Consider the following 13,227-nt stretch of genomic DNA (forward strand, 5'->3'; position numbering starts at 1 on the left):
TATGATAATGGCATAAAAACAGATACATAAGTCAGTGGAACAGAATAGAGAGCCCAGAAATAAACCCATATATATATGGGCAATTAATTTAACACAAAGGAATCAAGAACATACAATGGTGAAGGGACGATCTTCAATAAATGGTGTTGGGAAAACTGGGCAACCACCTGCAAAAGAATGAAACGGTACCACTATCTTACATCAAACACAAAAATTAACATCAAACAAATAAATAAGACTCGACTATAGAGAACAAACTAGTGGTTGCCAGAGGGAAGATGGATGGGGACATGGGTTAAATAAGTGGGGAATAAGAGTATACTTGTTGTGAGGAGCGCTGAGTGTTGTATGGAAGTGTTGAATCACTATATTGTACATCTCAAAAAAATATTCCACTGTATGTTAACTCTAGTGGAATTTTAAAAAATAAATAAAATTTTAAAAAATTAACTCAAAATGAATTAAAGACTTAAATATGTCTTGAAAATATAAAACTCCTGGAAGAAAAAAAGGCATTAAGCTCCTTGACATTAGTCTTGGTAATGATTTTTGGATTTGATGCCAAAGCAAAGGCAACAAGCGCAAAAATAAACAAGTGCGACTATAGCAATTTAACAAGCTTCTGCACAGGACATCAACAAAATGAAAACACAATCTACCAAATAGAAGAAAATGTTTGCAAATCATAATAAGGGGTTAATATCCAACATATATAAAGAAGGCATACAACTTAATAGCAAACAAAACAAAACAAACAAACAAAAAAACCCCAAGCAATCCAATTTAAAAATGGGCAGAGCAAGGGCACCTGGGTGGCTCAGTTGTTTAACTGTCCAACTTCGGCTCAGGTCGTGATCTCATGGTTCGTGGTTTTGAGCCCTTCATTGGGTTCTGTGCTGACAGCTCAGAGACTGGAGCCTGCTTCAGATTCTGTGTGTCCCTCTCTGCTTCTCTCCTGCTAGCACTCTGTCTCTTTCTGTCAACAATGAATAAAAATATTTTTAAAAATGGGCAGAGGATTTGAGTAGAAATTTTTCCCAAAGAAACATACAGATAGCCAACAGCTACATGAAAAGATGCTTAACATCACTAATCATCAGGGAAATGCAAATAAAAACTACACCTATTAACATGGCTATTATGAAAAGACAAGAAATAACAAGTTGATGAGGATGCGAAGAAAAAGAAAAACTGCACTGTTGGTGGGAACGTAAATTGATGCATCCACTGTGGAAAACAGTATGGAGGTTCCTCAAAAAAATTAAATGTAGAATTACTATGTGACCCAGCAATTCCACTTCTGAGTATTTATCTGGAAAAAAAAAATGAAACAGTACCTTGAAAAAATATCTACACCCCCATGTTCATTGCAGCATCATTCACAATAGCCAAGATATGGAAACAACCTAAGTGTCAACTGATGGATAAATAAAGAAAATGTAGTATTTATACACATGGCGGAATATTATTTGGCCATAAAAAAGAATAAAATCTTGCCATTTGTGACAACATGGATGGACCTAGAAGGTATAATGCTAAGTGAAATAAGTCAGATAGAGAAAGACAATTACTGTATGAGCTGAGATATATAGATCATCTATATCTATATCTATATCTGTATCTGTATCTGTATCTATATTTATCTATCTATATCTATATCTATATAATCTATATTTATCTATATCATCTATATCAATGTCTATATCTATATCTATGTCTATATCTATATCATCTATATCTCTATCTATCTATATTTATATAAGCCAAGATATTTATCTATATCTATATCATCTATATCTATATCTATGTCTATATCATCTATATCTATTTATATAAGCCAAGATATATAATAAAATAATAAATAAATAAATAAGTTATAAAAGAAACAAGTCAAGGGGATGTAATGTACAGTATAGTGACTATAGTTAATATTGTATTGCATATTTCAAAGTTGCTAAGAAAGTAAATCTTAAATGTTATCACAAGAAAAAAACTACATAGTTTTTTGGATTTGTTACATTTGTTACATTCTGTAACAAATACATTCTGTATTGTGACAGATGTTAACTACATCATTGTGATCATTTTGCAATATATACAAATAATGAATCACTATGCTGTACATATGAAACAAATATGTTGTATGTCAGTTTTACCTTTATTAAAAAAAGACATGAATGTTCCAATTTAGCTCAGGAGGTAAGATGCATGCACACAAGTAGAACCAATGATACCAGGCAAAATATGGCAAGTCAGTGTGAGTGCTGCAGACAGAAAGTGGGATGGGAGCTCAAAGGGAGAAAGAGCCTGAAGGCTGTGGGAATCAAGAAATACTTCCAGAAATTGCCCTTGAGAAAGCCAGTTCTTGTACATGAATTAAAGGCAAAGCCTGCAGGGAGTTTTAAGTAGGACTGTGGATTCGCCAGGAAGAGAAACAGGGAGAGAAACAGAACTAGGTAGAAAGCAAGAGAATAGGCAAAAAATTTCTTGTGAGAGTCACTTAAGAGAATAGTATTGGGCAGAGAATAAGGAGGGATTCAAAGACAACATTGGAAAAACTATTGAGAAAAGAGAAAGAAGATGAATGGTTACTAAGCACCTACTGCATACCAGTCACTGTGCTAGACATTCTACATATGTTCTTTCACTCAATTGTTTAATCCTCAGTAAATTCATAGGACCAGTATCGTTGCTCCCACTTTATAGATTAGACAATAAATTTCAGAGGCATTAAGTGGATCCAGAAGTGAACCCCTTTCCTTATGAATTCAAACCCCATGCTGTTTCTACTATTCTTTTCCATGTCCCTGTATCTTCCTTGAGTGTAGAGTCATTATTTGTCAAGGTAGGGAACCAGACTAGATAAGATCTAAGGTCCATTTTAGTCTCAAAGTACTAAGTCAATCATTTTAAATAAACAGAAAAGAAAAAACAAACAGAAAAGGTATTTGAGGAAAAAGTGGGAAGCTGAATTGCGATGTGAAGATGTGGAAGATAATGTTGGTGAGGAACTCTGACACAGAATAAATCAACTCAGAACCTCTTCTCTGACCCCTTCTGTGTCTTTTTCTCTAAGTTGGGTATGAAAAGTCCAGGCTAGTCACAGCTAGCTTAGAGACGGATACCCTGAACGTGACCATCCTCCTTAACCATACAGGTCAATCCAGAAATGAGATGGATCAGCTTCTCAGGACTGCCTCAGGAGGCAGACTTTCTCCTACCAGGGTCTGCTGCCAACCTCTAACTCACAGCTTCCCAGAACTGGCTGGAACTGACTGGACTTTCCAAAATAGAGATGGCCAGAAGACACTGGGGACTTGTTTCAAGCATATTTTCATCTCCTCAGCCAATGACTGGAAGGAATAAGAAATTCTAATGAGAGACATATTGAGGAGAGAAAGGTGTGAAATGGAGAGTGAAGCGTGAATCCTGAGCATATAAGAAGAGGGGCGTAGAAAAGAAATCGTATCAGAAATACTGAAGTGTAAAATAACAAAAAAGAAACGTCTACAAACTTTTATAAACGTGTCAAAATTACCAATTTGTTAGTGGTAAAAGTGAGTAAAATCAGGAGAGAGACCCAGAGGTAAAGCAAGGTAATGCTAACAAAAAAGTGACAAAATGCTCCACTTTGAGTAAGGAAATCTTCCCCATGGCCTTGTTCAGGACATATCACGTTTCCTAATTTGAAAAAAAAAAATGAGTTTGTGTGTTTTCGTGGACTTTGTATATATGTGCTGAGGAACTTCTGACCACTCAAGCAACAAGAACTGGAGAAATTACTAGACAGCCTTGGGTCATTCTCTACTCGACTTGCCATATGTCAAATATTTCTTTCTTTTTGAAATGACTGTTGAGAAGGAAACCTAGAAAAATCCAAGAATAGAAACTACTCAAGGCCCTTGCTATCACCATGCTGAGTTGGAGCACACCAGTTTCTGAGAGGGTGTATCAAAATATTAAGACTAATAAATCAAAACAAAGGAGTAATCCATAATTTATCGCTTTAAATGTTTTAAACTGCTGGGGGAAACAAAACTTGAGACAGCAGTTCTTCACCTGGCCAGGGCTTAGTGCTATATTTGTTTCCTCATCTGCCTTCAGTTATTTTGGAAGCTGGATACTAATGGCTGAGCACACAGTGAGATGGAACCACATTCGGCCAGAACCAACCTGAGTATAATGAACTCTTTGAGGATGTGGCTTCAGTTCATTAGTGTGAATACATTCAGGAAGCCACGTGAAACGCCCTGGTGCAAATTCCTTTTTTTTTTTTTTTCCTTTTTCCTTAATGGACATTTGCTTTGTCAGACTTGCATTACAGGGGAGTTATAAATATAGAAATGAAATATTGATTACTTGTCTCAACTCATTCACAACTTGTGCGAGATCACACACCACAGAGCAGCAGGCACTGAGGGGGTGGGGGATGTGAGCACTTTCAGGAACTAAACTCTCTTAAAGGGTTCTTTGGCTGAAATTCATTTTCAAAAAGTGTTTCCTCACTAGGCTATTTCAAGAAGCAGAAGTAAGGTTTAGGATAGATTTTTCCCATGAAAATTAGGGCCTTGTCATCCTGCAGATCTTTTCCTTCCCACCCACAGAGCTGGTCAGTCTCCATACATTTGGGCACCATAGGCATGCAGAACAGCGGGTGGTTGCCCAGGCTGGGAGAAGGCCCACTCCCACCCAGGCATTGACATTGCTCTCAGCTGGGAATAGCAAGCAAGCAGTGAAAGAATGACCGGGGATTGTTTTGATTCCAGGCAGAACGCAAAGAATGCATTCCCTAGGTGTTAGGTCAAAACAACCTAACAAAGGAAGAGAATAAAGTTTCCCAAGAGCAAGCAGCTACTGATTCTCCTAAACTGGTTTTTGGGTAGAAACTATTAGTTTATGATGGGTAAGCCTAGTGGATGCTACCTTAACCAAATGGTACAACCCAGTGTTTGGACAAATTGACATTAAGAAACTCCTGATATGATTCACGGAGAAAGGCGCAAAATCACTTTTGTTGTATTCCTGCCGAAAACATTCATAACCAGAGTCCAGGCATGAGGAGATATTAGCAAACCTCAATTGAAAGACATTCTACAAAATAATGGACTTGCATTCTTTTAAAGGTTAAGGTGAAAAAATACAAAGAAAGGGTTAGGAAACTGTTCCCAATTAAGGGTACTAAAGAGACATGCAACGAAATGAAATGCATGATTTCTAATTGATGAAATCTGAGTATGGACTGTGGATGAGACAGTGACATTACATCAATATTAAGCTATTTGACTTTGATAATTGTACTGTGATTATGTAGGAGAATGTTCTCTGTTCCAAGGAAACACACAATGAAGTAGTTACGGAATGGACATGATGTTTCCAACTTAGTTTTCAATGACTCAGGAAGACAAATTATCTATCTACATCTATCTAGAGAGAGATGGAAAAAGAATGATACAGCAGATGGGACAAAATGTAAGATATTAGTAAGTCTGGGTAAAAAGCATAAGAGAATTTCTTGTACTATTCTTTCAACTTTTCTGGAAGTTTGAAAATATAATAAAAATTTCCAAATAAGTGTCCCCAATATTGAACCTATCAGATTCAGGGTTATAATTATCAGCTTTTTCTTCAAGAATAGGGACTTAAAATTCCACCAGCAATCTTCCCCCTCCTCTAAGATGAAGAACCACTCTCCACCTGGTCTTTTCACTTGGTAGAATACATAGAACAGTTGTTCAAGGCCTCTAAAAAGGAAATAGTAAGCTGACACACTGGGGTATATGTCTGAATTGGAAATTCCATTGAATTGGTGACGTTTACCATTTGGTTTCTCCTTTGCTGTATCCCCTGGCCTGAACTCAACACAGCCTGAAACCTGGAAGATGGTCTCAGGACACAGAAATAGAAAGAGCTAGAAGATGACCACCGGTTCTGGCTCTAGGAACATGAAGGGGAGCTCTTAACTCTCAGAGAGGGGGTGGAGGGGTACCCTGTTATTCTTTTTATCTTTTTTGTTTTTATTTTTTCTCTGTTTATTTGTACCCTATTCCCAAGGTCATCTGTATATCTCCACTGGTGGCTGAAACAATGGGGTTGTGCAAGAATCTAAAACTCTGAGAGAAGAAACCGTGATCTCAAGGGGACAAGACAATCCTGATGGCATATTTTTATATCTGTCTTTCTTCCTCTAGGCCCAGGACACAGGCATGGTCACAGGAAGTGCATGGTAGACTGCGATAATTTAAGCCCCCATCTGCTGGCTTGAGGACTGAAAAAAGGAGCCCCAAGGAACTGGAAAGTACTGGTGTGGTCATAGAAAGAAAGAAGCTCAGGAAAGCAAACTTATAAAGTAAAGTGAACTCCTGGCCCCCCCTTGAGCTGCTCATGTCTGGATTGACACCCAAACAGCTGAGGCAGGTACACCTTGAAAGCTAAACTAAAGGATAGACCATTACCTGTGTCCCAGACTGGCTCCAGGTGGTACACATATGGGACAGTTCTGAGTGGCAAGCACTATAGAGGTTTTCAAAACCAAACTGACATGGGAATGACAACTGAAATAAGGGTAGTCATGACTCAACCAAATCAAATTGTTTGCTAAAACAAAAATATCAAAATTCTCAATAGCACTTAATCAAGATCTAGGGCCCTATAATATGTTATTCATAATGGTAATGACAAAATTCAAAATTGTATAACATAGAAAGAATCAGGAAATATTAATTCACATGAAAAAAAGACAACAAATAGATGCCTACAATGAGATGACATAGATTTTGGATTCTCTGACAAATACTTTAAAGCAGCTACTATAAAAATGCTTGAGCAGGCAACTACAAACATTCTTGAAACAACGTTAAAATACAGTCTTATCAAAGAAAAAACAAGGTATGTGAGACCACATAGGAATTTTAGGACTGTCAAATACAAAATACAAATACAAAATAAAAAAATTCACGAAATGGGCTCAAAGGCAGAATGAATATGACAAGAGTGAAGATTCAGTGCACTTGATGATAGAAAAAATAGGTATTATCCAATCTGAACAGAAGAGAATAAAAAATCAAAATGATGGAAAAGGATCTGGCATCATGAAACAGTGCCAAAAGTTCTAAATGAAAAAAAAAGTCTAAATGCATGTCATCAGAATTCCAGAAGGAGAAAAGTGAGATTCAGAACAATATTTGAAAAAATAATGGCTAAAACTTCCAAATTTTGATGAGAGACACAAATATATAGATTCAAGAAACTGAATGAGCCACAAATAAAATATAGAAAAAGAATTCCACACCCAGATATATCATATTCAAACTGAGAACTGAAGACAAGCTAAAAAACACAAAAAACAAAAAACAAAATACAAAACAAAGCAGGAAAGCAACCAGAGAAAAGCAACAAATTACTTAGAGGGGAATGACAATGCAAATGACTGGGGATTTCTCATCAGACTTCATGGAGGCCAGATTAGAAAGGAAGAAATAAAACTGTCACTGTTCACAGATAATATGATTTTCTTTACAGATAATCCAACGGATTTATAAAAATACTCTTAGAACTAATAGATAAGTTTGGCAAGATTTCAGAATACAACATCAACACACAAACATTAGTTGTATTTCTATATAAAAGCAACAAACAACTGAAAACTTAAGTAAGTACAATATATCATTTACAATAGCTCTAAAAAAGAGAAATATTAGGTATAAATCTGACAAAGCACATGTAGAATCTGTATGCATAGAACATAAAATGCCAGGGAAAGAAAACAAAGACCTAAATAAATGGAGGGACATTTCATGGTCATATATTAGAAGGTTCAACCTAGTAAAGATAAATTAATCTACAGATTTAATGAAATTCCTATCAAAATCCCAGCAGGATATTTTATAAATGTGGACAAGCTGATTCTAAAATTGATATGGAAATAGAAAGAAACCAGTCAGAACACTATTGAAAAAGCAAAGCAAAGTTGAAAGAATCGTACTACCCAATTTCAAGACTGATTTATGAACTCGTAGTAATCAAGACAGTGTGGTATCGATGAAAAGATACACACATTGATTAATGGAACAGAAATTGTCTAGAAATTGACACACACAAATATGGCCTATTGATTTTGAAAACATGCAAAAGCAATTCAATGGGAAAAGGATAACCTTTATGACAAATGTTTGGAACAATTGAACATTCATTTGCAAAAAATTAAGATAAACTTTAACCTAACCCCTAGATTGTATAAAGAGCTTAACCCTCAAATGCACCATAGATCTAAAAGTATTAAAATAAGACTAGAAAACATTTAGAAGAAAACATAGAAAATCTTCAAGAGCTGGAGTAAGGCAGAGTTTTTACACATGACAGCAAAACCTGATGCATCAGAAATTCAATATTTGGACTTTGTCAAAAATAAAAATATTTGCTCTGTGCATAATATTCAACTATAAGAACACAACCAAATTTTAAGAATGGATGAAATACTTAGACACTTCATCACGGAGGGTATAGGGAAGGCAAATATACATATGAAAAAGATGCTCCATATTATCAGTCATTAGGCAAATACAAATTAAAACCACAGTAAGTTAGTGCTACATAGGTCTTAGAGAATCTAAAATGTAGCAAGTGCTGGCAAGGATAACTGAGCTACAGAAACCCTCATACACTTTTGGTGGGAAGATGACCCAGCTACTCTAGAAAACACACTTTGGCAATTTCTAATAAAGTAAATATATACTTACTCCATAATCCAGCAATCCACTTCTAAGTATTTTACCAAGGAGAGATAAAAATATATTCACAGAAATCCTGTACACAAAAATACAGATTTTCAGGGGTACATGCACCCTGATGTTTATAGCAGCACTGTCAACAATAGCCAAACTATGGAGAGACCCCAAATGTCTATCAGCTGATGAATGGATAAAGAAGATGTGGTATATATATGAAAGGGAATATTACTCAGCCATCAAAAAATGAAATCTTGCCCTTTGCAATGACATGGATGAAGCTAGAATGCATTATACTAAGCTTAATAAGTCAATCAGAGAAAAACAAATACATGATTTCACTCATATGGGAATTTAAGAAACAAAACAGATGAACGTATGGGAGGGAAGAAAAAGAGAGAGGGAAACAACCGTGAGAGACTCTTAAAGATAGAGAACGGAGATGTCGGGGTGGCTTAGTCTGTTAAGCCTCTTGATTTCAGCTCAGGTCATGATCTCAGGGTCATGAAATCTCACTGGACATGGAACCTGCTTAAGATTCTCTCTCTCTCTCTCTCTCTCTCTCTCTGTCCCTCCCCCTCTTATATTTTCTCTTTCTCTCTAAAAAAATAAAAATAAAGATAGAGAACAATCTGAGTGTTGATGGAGGGAAGTGGGTGAGGGATGGGCTAGATGGGTGATGGGCATTAAGGAGGGCACTTGTGATGATCACTGGGTGTTGTCTGTAAGTGATGAATCACTGAATACTACTCCTGAAACCAATATTGCACTGTATACTCACTAACTAGAATTTAAATAAAAATTAGGAAGAAAAAAAAGAAAACCTGTACACAAATTTTACAGAATTTCTGTTCATAATTGCCCTATACTGGAAAGAACTCAAATTTCTTTTAACAGGTGAGTGGTTACATGAGCTGTGGTACATCCATGCAATGGAATATTACTTGCCATTAAAAGGAATGAACTATTGATACATGCAATACTTTTGATGAATAATTAAAAGGTATTCTGTTGAGAGAAAAAAGCCAGTCTCAAAGGTTACATATTATACTCTTCCATTTATATAACATTCTCAAAAAAGACAAACAATATCATTGTTCCCAGAAGCTGGGGAATGGGAATGGCGTGATTATAAAAGGCTAGCAGGAGGGAGTTCGGGGAGACTAAGGAAACCTCTCTGTTTCCAGATTGTGCTGAGAGCCACATGATTCTGTACATGTGTTCCATTTCAACTGTACACAAAAAGTCAAATTTTACTGTATGCAATTTTAAAATTAAAATAAAAGAAAAAAAATCAACTATAATTTACTTAAGAATAAATTTACCTTCTAAATAGGTAGAGAAAATTCAACAGAACCACCAACTGAGGATCAGCTGCTGTAGGTGAAATTCATTTTGTTTTCATGTTACTTTGGGGAATTTGGAGAATAACATCCATCAACAATAATTCAGTCATTTTGGAACCTGAGGACTACTCAGTTGCCTTCTAGAAACAATCACCCTATGTAGCCCTGTGCGGAGAGTGTGGGTATTCTGCTGACTTGGGATATCAATTCCTATCTTCCTCATGTTCTGGAGCTGGAGCTGATTCAAACTGAGGTAGATGATGAGAGTGGGGAGTGGCCAAGGAGGACCAGCTGCCAAGTTTCCAAGTGTCCTCACAAGATTGTATCATCTATAATGAGTTCACAGTGGCACAGAGTATGACCCTCACACTTATGGGTTCAGAGATTTGATCCTGTCATTGCCTCTGAGTTGATTGGATGCTGAGAATGTAGTGAAGATCCTTCCTAGCCTCTATATCCATTTACAATTGTGAGTTGACACTCTTTCTTAGAATCGTCTAACTCTCTTTGCCAGATTTCATGCTCAACCAGCAGCCTTCTAGTAATTCATTTCTTTATTCATTCTTTCACTATACATTTCTCAAGTACCTTCAATATGACAAACATTACACTGGGTGCTGGGCCTACAAAAATAAATAATGCATATCCACTGCTTCGAGCAGCTCATAGATTTTGCTGCAGGGGAGAGAATGTGATGGCCAGTTGACAGGTATTCCAGGCCCGGTGGCAATGATTTTCCACATTGTGATTTAACAAGGTAAGCTTAGGTACAGCCAGTCATTCTTTTGTGAATTTGCTTAACAAAAATCATTATCCTTGAATTTCACTACACAGAGGAAAAATGATGAAACCCCAGGATTGGACCCCAAATGCATGACTCCAGTGAGGAATTGTCCACCTGTGAAATTCCAGCCTGCATCACACCACTAATGATCCACCCTGGAATCTAAAGGGTGGCTGCCTTTATACTCAATCCACACTCAGCAATTGTACTCCAACTCTTCTCTCTCCTTCCTTTCCTGTTTCTATCATTTGTAATACAACACAGTGTCCTCTCCAGGCTGCAAACTGAGCTCCAGAGCTGTTTCAGTCGTGCTTTTATTCTCTTGCTTCTTCTATCCTTTGCAGTGAATTCAGGGCTTTTACAATAATATTGTGAATGAATTATAATTTATGTTTATGAGAAAGAGGGGAGGAAGGAGAGAGAGGGAGGGAGAGACAGAGAGAGAGAAAGAGGGAGGGAGAGAGAGAAGGGGAGGAAAAGAAAGAGAATGGGGGAAAATAAACCACTTGGGATTTGGAGTATCTTTAAGTACCTCTTAAGTAAAGCATATTTTTAATAGATTAGTTCAAGAAATACACTCTTCAATGGAAAAAAAAATGAGTTCTAATTTTGGCTGCCACCTGTTAGCTATGTTATCTTTGTAAGGTAATTATCATCTCCAGCCTTGGTTTTCTTAACCATAAAATGAAATGATTGGGCTAGAGAATTTCTAAATCATCCCAGTATCCATTGATTCTAGTATTTTTCAAGACGAAATCCTCTCTTCAGATCCTTCACTGTTTTGTTCAATGATTTGTTTCACTATTTTCTCTTGACACTTAAAAGGGCTTTGTGATAGCTACTAGTTGCAAAAAAATATTTCCCATAAATATCATATCATATGTTTCCTGTTAGGGCTTCTGACATTCCACATGTTTTCAAAGGTAATGGGAAATACTGGAGACAATTTAAGGGTCATTATTGTGTTAGCCAAGAAAATAGCTAATGATGACTTTAGCTACCGGACTATTCAGCCGATCATAGAACCCATTAGCTCAATTAAGTAAATCAAATAGAAAAAAACATTGAGGCTTAAAAAGCCGCCCACCACTAACTACTATTTGCCAATGAAGCTTCTATTTCATGGTGAATTCAAATTGTTTATTTCTTCTATGAAGAAGAAAATGACCAGATCATCTGATTTAGCAGATACGGTTATTCAAGATCACTTAGCATATATAATTATACACCAAATATTCCACTAAATCACAATTTCAAGAAAGCAGCTAAGACTAGAAGTCTTCTGTGTGAATAAGACTTGAGCTTTCTGGAGTGTAGTATTATTCACTATACTGAGGTAGGTATGGGAGAAAGCCAAGGTCTTTTCTTGCCTTAGGAAAGTTTCTCAATCCTGGGATGGTCTATATGTTCAGATTAGTGAGAAGGCAAGGGACTAGTATTGATATAAACATTTATAATTCCAAATGTTCTGTCTAGTTCTAGTTGTTTACAGCATTCAGACATTGAGTACTCATTTAAGCTTTCAAAGACTAAGCCCTCCAGATAATGCTGTCTTTAACTTAAAGTTTTTTTTTTTTTTTTTTTTTTTTTTTATTCAAGTGGGTGCCTCACAGGATGTTTGAAGTGACTCATGGAGAGAAAAGAAAATCCCTGGTCATATTATTTATTTATTAAGTGTGGTTATTATATTCAGGCCACGGTATTGCTGGATAGAATCGGTCCATTGAAAGACTATTCAAAATTGATACGTGAATATTTTATTCAATTATAAATTTAACAACTGATGTAATCAGTAGTGTGCTGGCAAATGTTTGACAACTGGCTTTCCAGCACTGGTTTTCATGGTGTAGACTGATATACCAACCTACCGATGTAATTTCATCCAAATTGCACAGTTGCTAGAAATTCAACAATGTTAACAAATAAGGAAAAGAATGGCTTTGAATATAATTGGCATTCCAAGAAAATTATTGTTAGACAACACACTTTTATTCCAAATTAAAGAGGGTGTTGGGTCACTTTTTTCCGAAGACCCCTGTCAAGGATCCCTTTAGAAAAAGGCTGGACTTCAGGAAATTTGCATTCTAAATATCAACACCTGCTGTGTGACCCTGGGCAGGTCATCCCATTTCTCTGGGACTCATGTATAAAATAAACAGATTACCTACTTGAGAGATGTTAAATTCTCTTCCACTTCTGATTTCTGCTATTTTGTATGCAATTAAGTCCAAAACTCATCTAAGGTACAGATAGTGGATCTGGAGACAGAAGTGATCACTAACCAGAAATGAGTAGGAAGTCTCCACTTCTTCCCCAGGGGCTTGCTAGGATCTTGGTTTCTCTCTAAGAGAGATGTTTTGTAATTGATCATGTG

The sequence above is a fragment of the Lynx canadensis genome, chromosome B4, assembly GCF_007474595.2.
Source record: "Lynx canadensis isolate LIC74 chromosome B4, mLynCan4.pri.v2, whole genome shotgun sequence".
NCBI classification, from domain to species: Eukaryota; Metazoa; Chordata; class Mammalia; order Carnivora; family Felidae; genus Lynx; species Lynx canadensis.